General features: G+C 42.6%; 1 pseudogene across 1 annotated transcript in view; it reads left to right on the top strand.

Annotated features, from left to right (window-relative positions):
- The first annotated feature begins 262 nt into the window (after window positions 1–262).
- LOC122259970 (uncharacterized) overlaps window positions 263–7,500 on the top strand; it is a 43,245-nt pseudogene continuing 36,007 nt past the window's right edge. Inside the window, exons 1-2 of the transcript XR_015191607.1 lie at window positions 263–381; window positions 4,833–4,970. The product of XR_015191607.1 is annotated as an uncharacterized LOC122259970 (transcript). The remainder of the gene's footprint in view (window positions 382–4,832; window positions 4,971–7,500) is intronic.

Genomic DNA, 7,500 nt, shown 5'->3' with positions numbered 1-7,500 from the left:
CAACTATAACAGAAGCAGTTTCAACAACAACAATAAAAATAACACCCGCCCACCATCACTATCACTATCAAACAACCTCTACATCCAACAACACTTTAGATTAATGAAGACACAACACTACCACTCTCACCCCCACCACCACCCCACCACTACCACCACTACCAACTACCACCACCACCAAAACCAAAACCAAAATCACATAAAAAAAAAAAAAAAAAAAAAGGCAAAAAAGTCGAACACCTCAGGTTAATGAAGATATACCATGCACGTGTACCCGAGTCCGCTATTCCCAGCCGTCGTAAAAATGCTGAAGAGGAGAGAGTACCGAAATGAAGAAGTCAAAAGTAGGAATTACCTGGAACAGGACAATTCCCGAGTGATGTAGGTTGGAATGGGGGACAAAAGCTGAGGTGAAGAAATAGTTTTTTTTTTTTTTTTTTTTTTTTTTTTGGTGTGTGTGTGTGTATTAGGGGTGGGGGTGGGGGTGGGGGTGGGGGGTGTAGTGTAGGTGGTAAGAGGGAGGGGAAGGGAGGGGAGGGCAGCAGGGGAGGGTGTGGGGGGTGGGGGGGTGGGTAGGAGAGGAAAAGGGAGATGGAAAGAGAGGATGTGCAGGAGGAAGGAAAACTGGTTGAGGATTTGTTTTTGTAGGGCGTGGTGGGTGGGTGGGTGGGATGGGGGGGGTCTTTGGAATTAAAATCATGGTGGAGAGAGAGATGGTAGGAGAAGGAGGGAGAGGGGGATGAGGGAGAGAAAGGGAGAGAGTGGTAAAGTTACAAAAAAAGAGAGTGATGGAGGAGATATTGGGCGAGAGATAGAAAGCAAGAGGAATAACAAGAGAAAAAGACAAAGAGTGAGAGAGAAAGAAAGAGAGAGAGAGAGAGAGAGAGAGAGAGAGAGAGAGAGAGAGAGAGAGAGAGAGAGTCAGAGAGAGTGAGAGAGAGTCAGACAGACAGACAGAGAAACAAAGAGAGAGAATGAAAGAGAAACTAACCTTAAGTACACGAAAGAAAGAAGTTTGCAACATCCATCAACATCAACATTAACATTGCAACACCTAAAAGATAAAAAAAAAAATATATATATATATATCAAAAGAAGAAACAAGGGACGCAATAACAGCTCAGAAACACACAGGCGATACCAAAAACAAGAAAAAAGAAGAAAAAAAATTGAAAAACTATCTGAAAAGTAAAATCATAGATTTCAGAGGCAAAGAAATTATGATAATATTAAAAGAAAGGAATGTGAGGACGAGGTCGTTCCGAAACTCTCTCATTGGGGCAATAAAGGAGAGAAGGAGAGAGAGGGGGAGAGGGGGAAGGGGAAGAGGCCTGTTGACAGAGAGAGAAAGTGAGAGAGGAGGGAGGAAAAGAGGGCGAGAGGGTGTTGGAGGGTGCTCGGTTTTTCATTCGAACAGAGAGAGAGGGAGAAAGAGGAGAGACGAGAGGACAGGGAGGAGAAGGGCAGGAGGGTGGTTAAGGCTGCATGTTATCTTAATCCGTTCTTTAGCCCCCCTCTGGTTGGAGGTGCATTGTGGTAAGAGGTGGAGGAAGAGAGAGAGGAGAGAGGGAGGAGAGAGAGAGAGAGAGAGAGATGGGGAAATAAGAAGAAGCTGAGTGAGAGGGATGGGAGAGGGGGGTTTAGGAGGGGTGGACAGAGAGAAGAGAGAGAGAGAGAGAGAGAGAGAGAAAACAGATAGAGAGTGAGAGAGAAGAGGAGAGAGAGATGAGAGGGTGACGAGAGAGAAGGAGAGAGAAGGAGAGAGATAGGAGGGTTACAAGGAGAGAGGAGCGAGGGATAAGACCGGAGTGATAGGGAGAAGAGTGTAGGGGGGGGGGGCGTGGAAAGATGGTGAAGACGAGAAAAGAGAGAAGAGAGACAAATAGAGGGAGGGTGTGACAGTGGGGGGGGTAGAGGGTGAAGAGTAAGAGAGAGATAGAGAGGAGAGAGAGGGGGGGGGGTGCCAGGGAAAAATAGGGGGGGGGAGAGGGTAAGAGGGTGAAAGATGAGGAAGGAGAGAGAGAGAGAGAGAGAGAGCGGGATAAGATAGTGAGATAGAGGGAGAGGGGGGTAGGAGGGTGACAGAGAGAGAGAGAGAGAAGAGAAGAAGATGAGGAGAGAGAGAGAGATGAGAGAGAGAGAGAGAGGAGAGCGGGTGACAGAGAGAGAGGGAGGAGAAAGAGAGGGAGGGTGACAGAGAGAGAGGGAGAGGGGTAAGACGGTGATAGGGAGAGAGGGGGGGGGGGTGGAAGAGGGGGAGAGAGAGAAGAAGAGAGAGAGAGACAAATGAGAGGGAGGGTGACAGGGGGGGGGGGGGTAGAGGGTGAGAGAGTTAAGAAGAGAGATAGAGAGGGAGAGAGAGGGGGGGGGGGTTAATGGGGTGAGAGAGAGAGAAGGAGAGAGAGAGAGAGAGAGAGAGAGAGAGAGAGAGAGAGAGAAAGAAGGAGAGAGATTAAAAAGATAAATAGAAAAAAAAAACGAAACAGGAGTAGGAAAAGAAGATGAAAAAAGCTGATGAAGAAGAAAAAATTCGAAGATAAAGACATAGAAGAACAGAGAGAAGCGTAAAACGAAACAACATTAGAAGAAGAAGAAAGCGAAGCAGAAGTAGAAGCAAAAGAAAAAGAAAGCAAAGTAAAAGAAAAAGAGGAAGAAGAAAGCGAAGCAAAAGAAGGAAACCGAAGCAAGAATAGAAGAAGAAGAAAAAGAAGTAAACGAAGCAGAATAGGAAGACAACGAAGCAGGAACAGAAGAAAAAAAGAAAAAGAAAAGAAGAAGAAAGCGAAGCAAAAGAAGAAGGAAACCGAAGCAAGAATAGAAGAAGAAGAAAGAGAAAAAGAAGAAGAAACCGAAGTAGAATTAGAAGAAAAAGAAGAAGAAAGCCAAGCAGAAGAAGTAGCAGAAGAAGACAAAGAAGAGAGCAGGTCCAGCATCCCCCTCGTCGCGTCGGAAACAACTTGCGCTTCTGTGTCCCAAGAGCATCGTCGCCAGAAGCTTTGGCCTTATCGGGGGATAAACAGATCTCGGCCAGCATAAAACGGGTTTGTCGCGCTTGTCTCGCTTGTCCTCGCGTCATAGGAGGAGGCGAGAGAGAGAGAGTGAGTGAGAGAGAGAGAGAGAGAGAGAGAGAGAGTGAGTGAGAGAAGGAGAGGAGAGAGAGAGAGGGAGGTAAGGGGGGGGAAGGCAAGAAGAGAGAGAGAGAGAGAGAGAGAGAGAGAGAGAAGGGAGGGAGGGGGGGGAAGGGCGAGAGAGAGAGAGAGCGTATGAGAGTGAGAGTGAGAGAGAGATAGATAGATAGATTAGTATAGATAGGAAGAAAGAGAGAGAACAGAAAGAGAGAGAGAGGAGATAGAGAGAGAGTGAGAGAGAGAGTGAGAGAAGAAGAGAGAGAGAGAGAGGGGAGGGAGGGTGTGGGGGCGAAGATGAGAGAGAGAGAGAGAAGGAGGGAGGGGGGGAGGGGCGAGAGAGAGAGAGAGAGAGTAAGGAGAGAGATATATTATATATTATAATCTATATATATATAAATATTTTGATATATTATATATATTTAGAGTTATATTTATATATATATATATAGAGAGAGAGAATGAGAGAGAGGAGAGTGAGAGAAAGAGAGAGAGGGAGGGGGAGTGAGAGAGAGAAATATATAAATAGATAAATATATAGCGAGAGGAGAGAGGATACTGAGATAAGAGAGAGAGAGAGAGAGTGAGAGCAGAGGGGAGGCGGGGGGGTGAGTGAGAGTGAGAGAGAGAGAGAGAGAGAGAGAGCTGAGAGTGAGCGAAGAGATAGAGAGAGAATTTGGTGGTTGATTTATTTACAGAACATAGAGTGCGAGAGATTAGATAGAGAGCGATATAGAGAGAAAAAGAGAGGAAAAGAGAGAGCGTAAAGAGAGATTATGGGGGGGGTGGAAAGAGAAAATACACCATGATTCGTCGAAATATGTTGTTTATGTGTGCGGCGACTACATGACCAACGGGAGTACATACACAACGGGGATTACCTTTGGGATGCAGATATTCCCAACAAGGATGGTCACAGGACATTAGGATAACAGGGGTCTCAATTTTCTCAGTAAGGTTTATCTTTTTCTTTTTCTTTTTTTTATTCAAGAAACAGCAAGCATGTATTTGTAACTGGCGTATTGTTGTTAAGTAGGCAATTTATGTTGAACTAACCAAGATTGCAAATGATTTTGATGGACACACGATGGTGGTTGTGAATATGTGTATTATTTTTAAGTAAATGATATTATTAGATGGGATGATGGTAATTGTGATAATGGTAATGATAGTAATTATTATGTTGATGTTAATAAGGATTATAATGATATTGATAATACTACTGATAATGATATAAAATGATACTGATAAGGATTATTAAGAAAAAATTAATAATAAAAGATATAAGGATAATGCTCATAATAACATTTAGAAATGATGAAAGTGACAACTTTGATAATAATCCCATATCATTAATCAGTATCATCACGAGTTACCGCAAATTAAAAAAGACAGATAATTATGACAATCAACACGCACACAAAAAACAAAAACAACAACACAACACGAACAAAAACAAGACACCAACGAAACAAAAAACAAACAACAACAACAAAACAGCAACACAACACCAACAAAAAAACAAAAAACACACCACACCGAACTAAAAAACAAAACAAAGACACCACCAAAAACAAAAATCAACCAACAACAACAACAAAACAAAAAAACAAAGACAAGAAACTCAACACAAGAAACACACATATCCCACCCGATCATACCGAACTAACCCCCCGTCCCCTCACCCCCTTCTCTCCCCGCCAACAGCCAGCGAAGTCCCTGCCTGGACGAAGTTGAACTGATGGATGTCCAGGGTTCTTCCCAGCGGTCAGTACAGGTGCGAGGTGGTGGCAGAGTCACCGACCTTTACCACGCACGTTCTGTCTGCCAACATGACCATTGTCGGTGAGTTACGGAAGGTTCTTGTGGATGTTGGGAGAGGTGGGTGTGTGTGGGTGTGTGTGTGTGGGGAGGGGGGGGGGTATGTGGGTGGGTGTTTTCTATCTTCGTCTCTCTCTTTCTCTCTTTATCTCTCTCTTTCTTTCTCTCTTTATCTCTTTCTCCCTCTCTCTGTCTCTCTTTCTTCCTTTCTCTCTCTCTCTCTCTCTCTCTCTCTCTCTCTCTTCCCCCCACAAGGGGGGTGAAAAAACAAAACAAAAACACACACCACACCCCCAAAAAACAAACAACCAACACCACCCCCCTACACCCCTTCTAACTATCTATCTATCTATCTATCTATCTCCTCTTTCTCTCCATCTCTCTCTCTCTCTCTCTCTCTCTCTCTCTCTCTCTCTCTCCTCTTTCTTTCTCTCTCTCTCTCTCTCTCTTTGTCTTCTCCTCTCTCTCTGTCTGTCTCTCTTATGGTGTTTGTGTGCGTGTGTGTGTTGGTGTTTGCGTGTAGGTGTTTGTATGTATGTGTATGTGGCTGTTTGTGTATGTATGTGTGTTTATGTATACATGCGTATTTATTGTTTTGTGTAGGCATTTGCGGTGGGTGCGTGTTGTAAGATAGTCGTAATTAGTACATATATCACCACTATGATGTGTAAAAGAGATGAGAGTGTATGAAGCTGATCACACAACTGCATAAAGTAAACGATCAACAAGAAGAAGTCAAATTAGCCAGACGATAAGAGGTGAATTGAAATAACTTCTGTTCAATTTCAAAACATGAAGAGTTAATTCTCACCTTTCACACGCTCTGCCGTACACGATATAATTAATAACCAGCTGTACTAAACTAATAGAAGAGATAGTTTAATACTAGTTATGGTGTCCTGAACATTTGGATAGATGATGATATGTAGATGATATTATGGTGTCCTAGGTATGGGGGGAGAGGTGCTAGTGTAATAAATATAGTGTCCTAATGATTTTTTGATTATGAATAGTTATGGTGTCCTAGTATGGTGGAGAGGGTGGAGGGTAAAGTGTAGTATGGTGTCCTGATATTGTATGATGAGAGTGTAGATGATAGTTATGTGAGAGAGAGTTTTAGATAATAGGTTAGGGTGTCCTATTATTGTGATGAGATAGTGAGATGATAGTTATGTGTGATAGAGAGAGTTTAGATAATATTATGGTTCCTTATTATTGGATATGAAGTGAGATGATAATATGGTGAGAGAGAGTTTAGAGAATATTATGGTGTTCCTTATTATTGTGATGATATAGTGGAGATGAAAGTTATGGTAAGAGAGTTTAGATAATAGTTATGGTTCCTTATTATTGTGATGATGATATTGAGAATATAGTATAAGGTGAGAGAGAGTTAGATCAAGTAATGGTGTCCTGAATAGTGTGATGAAGATATGTAGATATAGTTATGTGAGAGAGATTTAGATAAAGTTATGGTGTCCTTATATTGTGAGATGATATGTAGATGATAGTTAGTGGTGTCCTGGCTATGGAGAGAGGTGATAGTGTAGATAATAGTTATGCTGACCTAACATTGGATAGATGATGATATGCAGTTTATGGTGTCCCGGCTATGGATTATAGTGCAGATTATAATTATGGTTGTCCGGTTAAGATAAGAGAGGTGATAGTGGAAAAATAGTTAAAGTGTCCTGATCATTGCGATAGATAAGATAGTGCGACGATATTATATAGTGTCCCATATATCTGACATAGTGCAGATGATAGTAAAGCATTCATGAAAGAATAGATAGTGATAGTCCAATACTAGTTAACAGTCCCTGGTTCATGGTGATTAGAAAACCGCGTGAAACGACACAATATACCGCGCCCACATCCCACAGCAATAAGGGCGCCTCTGTCAGGCGTCTATTCGAGTATCACGGAAACAATGTCCCAATTGATGATCGTCGTACGGGTACAAGGGCGGCGCTCTTGTTGTTGTTGTTTTATTTTGGGTTTGATGTTGTTGTTGGGTGTTGTTTGTGGTGAGTCGTGCTTTTGTTGTTGTTGGTGGGCGGGGTTTTTGTTGTTGTTGTTGCTCGTGTTTGTTGTTTATTGTTGTTTTTGTTTTTGTTGGTGTGTGGAGAAGTGTTTTGTGTTGGGGGCCAGTGTTTTTGTTTGTTGTTGATGGGCAGTGTGTTTTGGTTTGTTGTGTTTTTGTTGCCTGGTGGGCGGTGTTTTTGTTGATTGTGGGTGCGTGTTTTGTTGTAGTTGAGGGCGTGTTTTTGGTTGTTTGTTGTTGGGCGTGTTTTTTGTTGTTTTTGGTGGGCCTTGTGTTTTTTGTTGGAGGTCGGCGGGTTTGTTGATGTGTTGGTTTAATCCATCGCGAAGTGTGATGTTTTTGTACTATTGTTTGTTTTTTTTTGGTGTCCGAAATTGGCGCTGTTTTTGTCCGCTGTTCTAGTGTTCTTGTTTGTTTGTTTTTGTTGATGGGTGGCGCTGTTTTTGTAACAGTTTTGGGTCTTGTTTTGCCTTGTTAGTGGTGGTGTTCTGCTGTTCTTATTATGTGTTT

This window comes from Penaeus japonicus, unplaced genomic scaffold, assembly GCF_977035675.1.
Source record: "Penaeus japonicus unplaced genomic scaffold, GWHDUDI00000001_assembly GWHDUDI00000002, whole genome shotgun sequence".
NCBI classification, from domain to species: domain Eukaryota; kingdom Metazoa; phylum Arthropoda; class Malacostraca; order Decapoda; family Penaeidae; genus Penaeus; species Penaeus japonicus.
The sequence above is the reverse complement of the archived record's forward strand: the minus strand, read 5'-3'. Positions and strand labels throughout refer to the sequence as shown.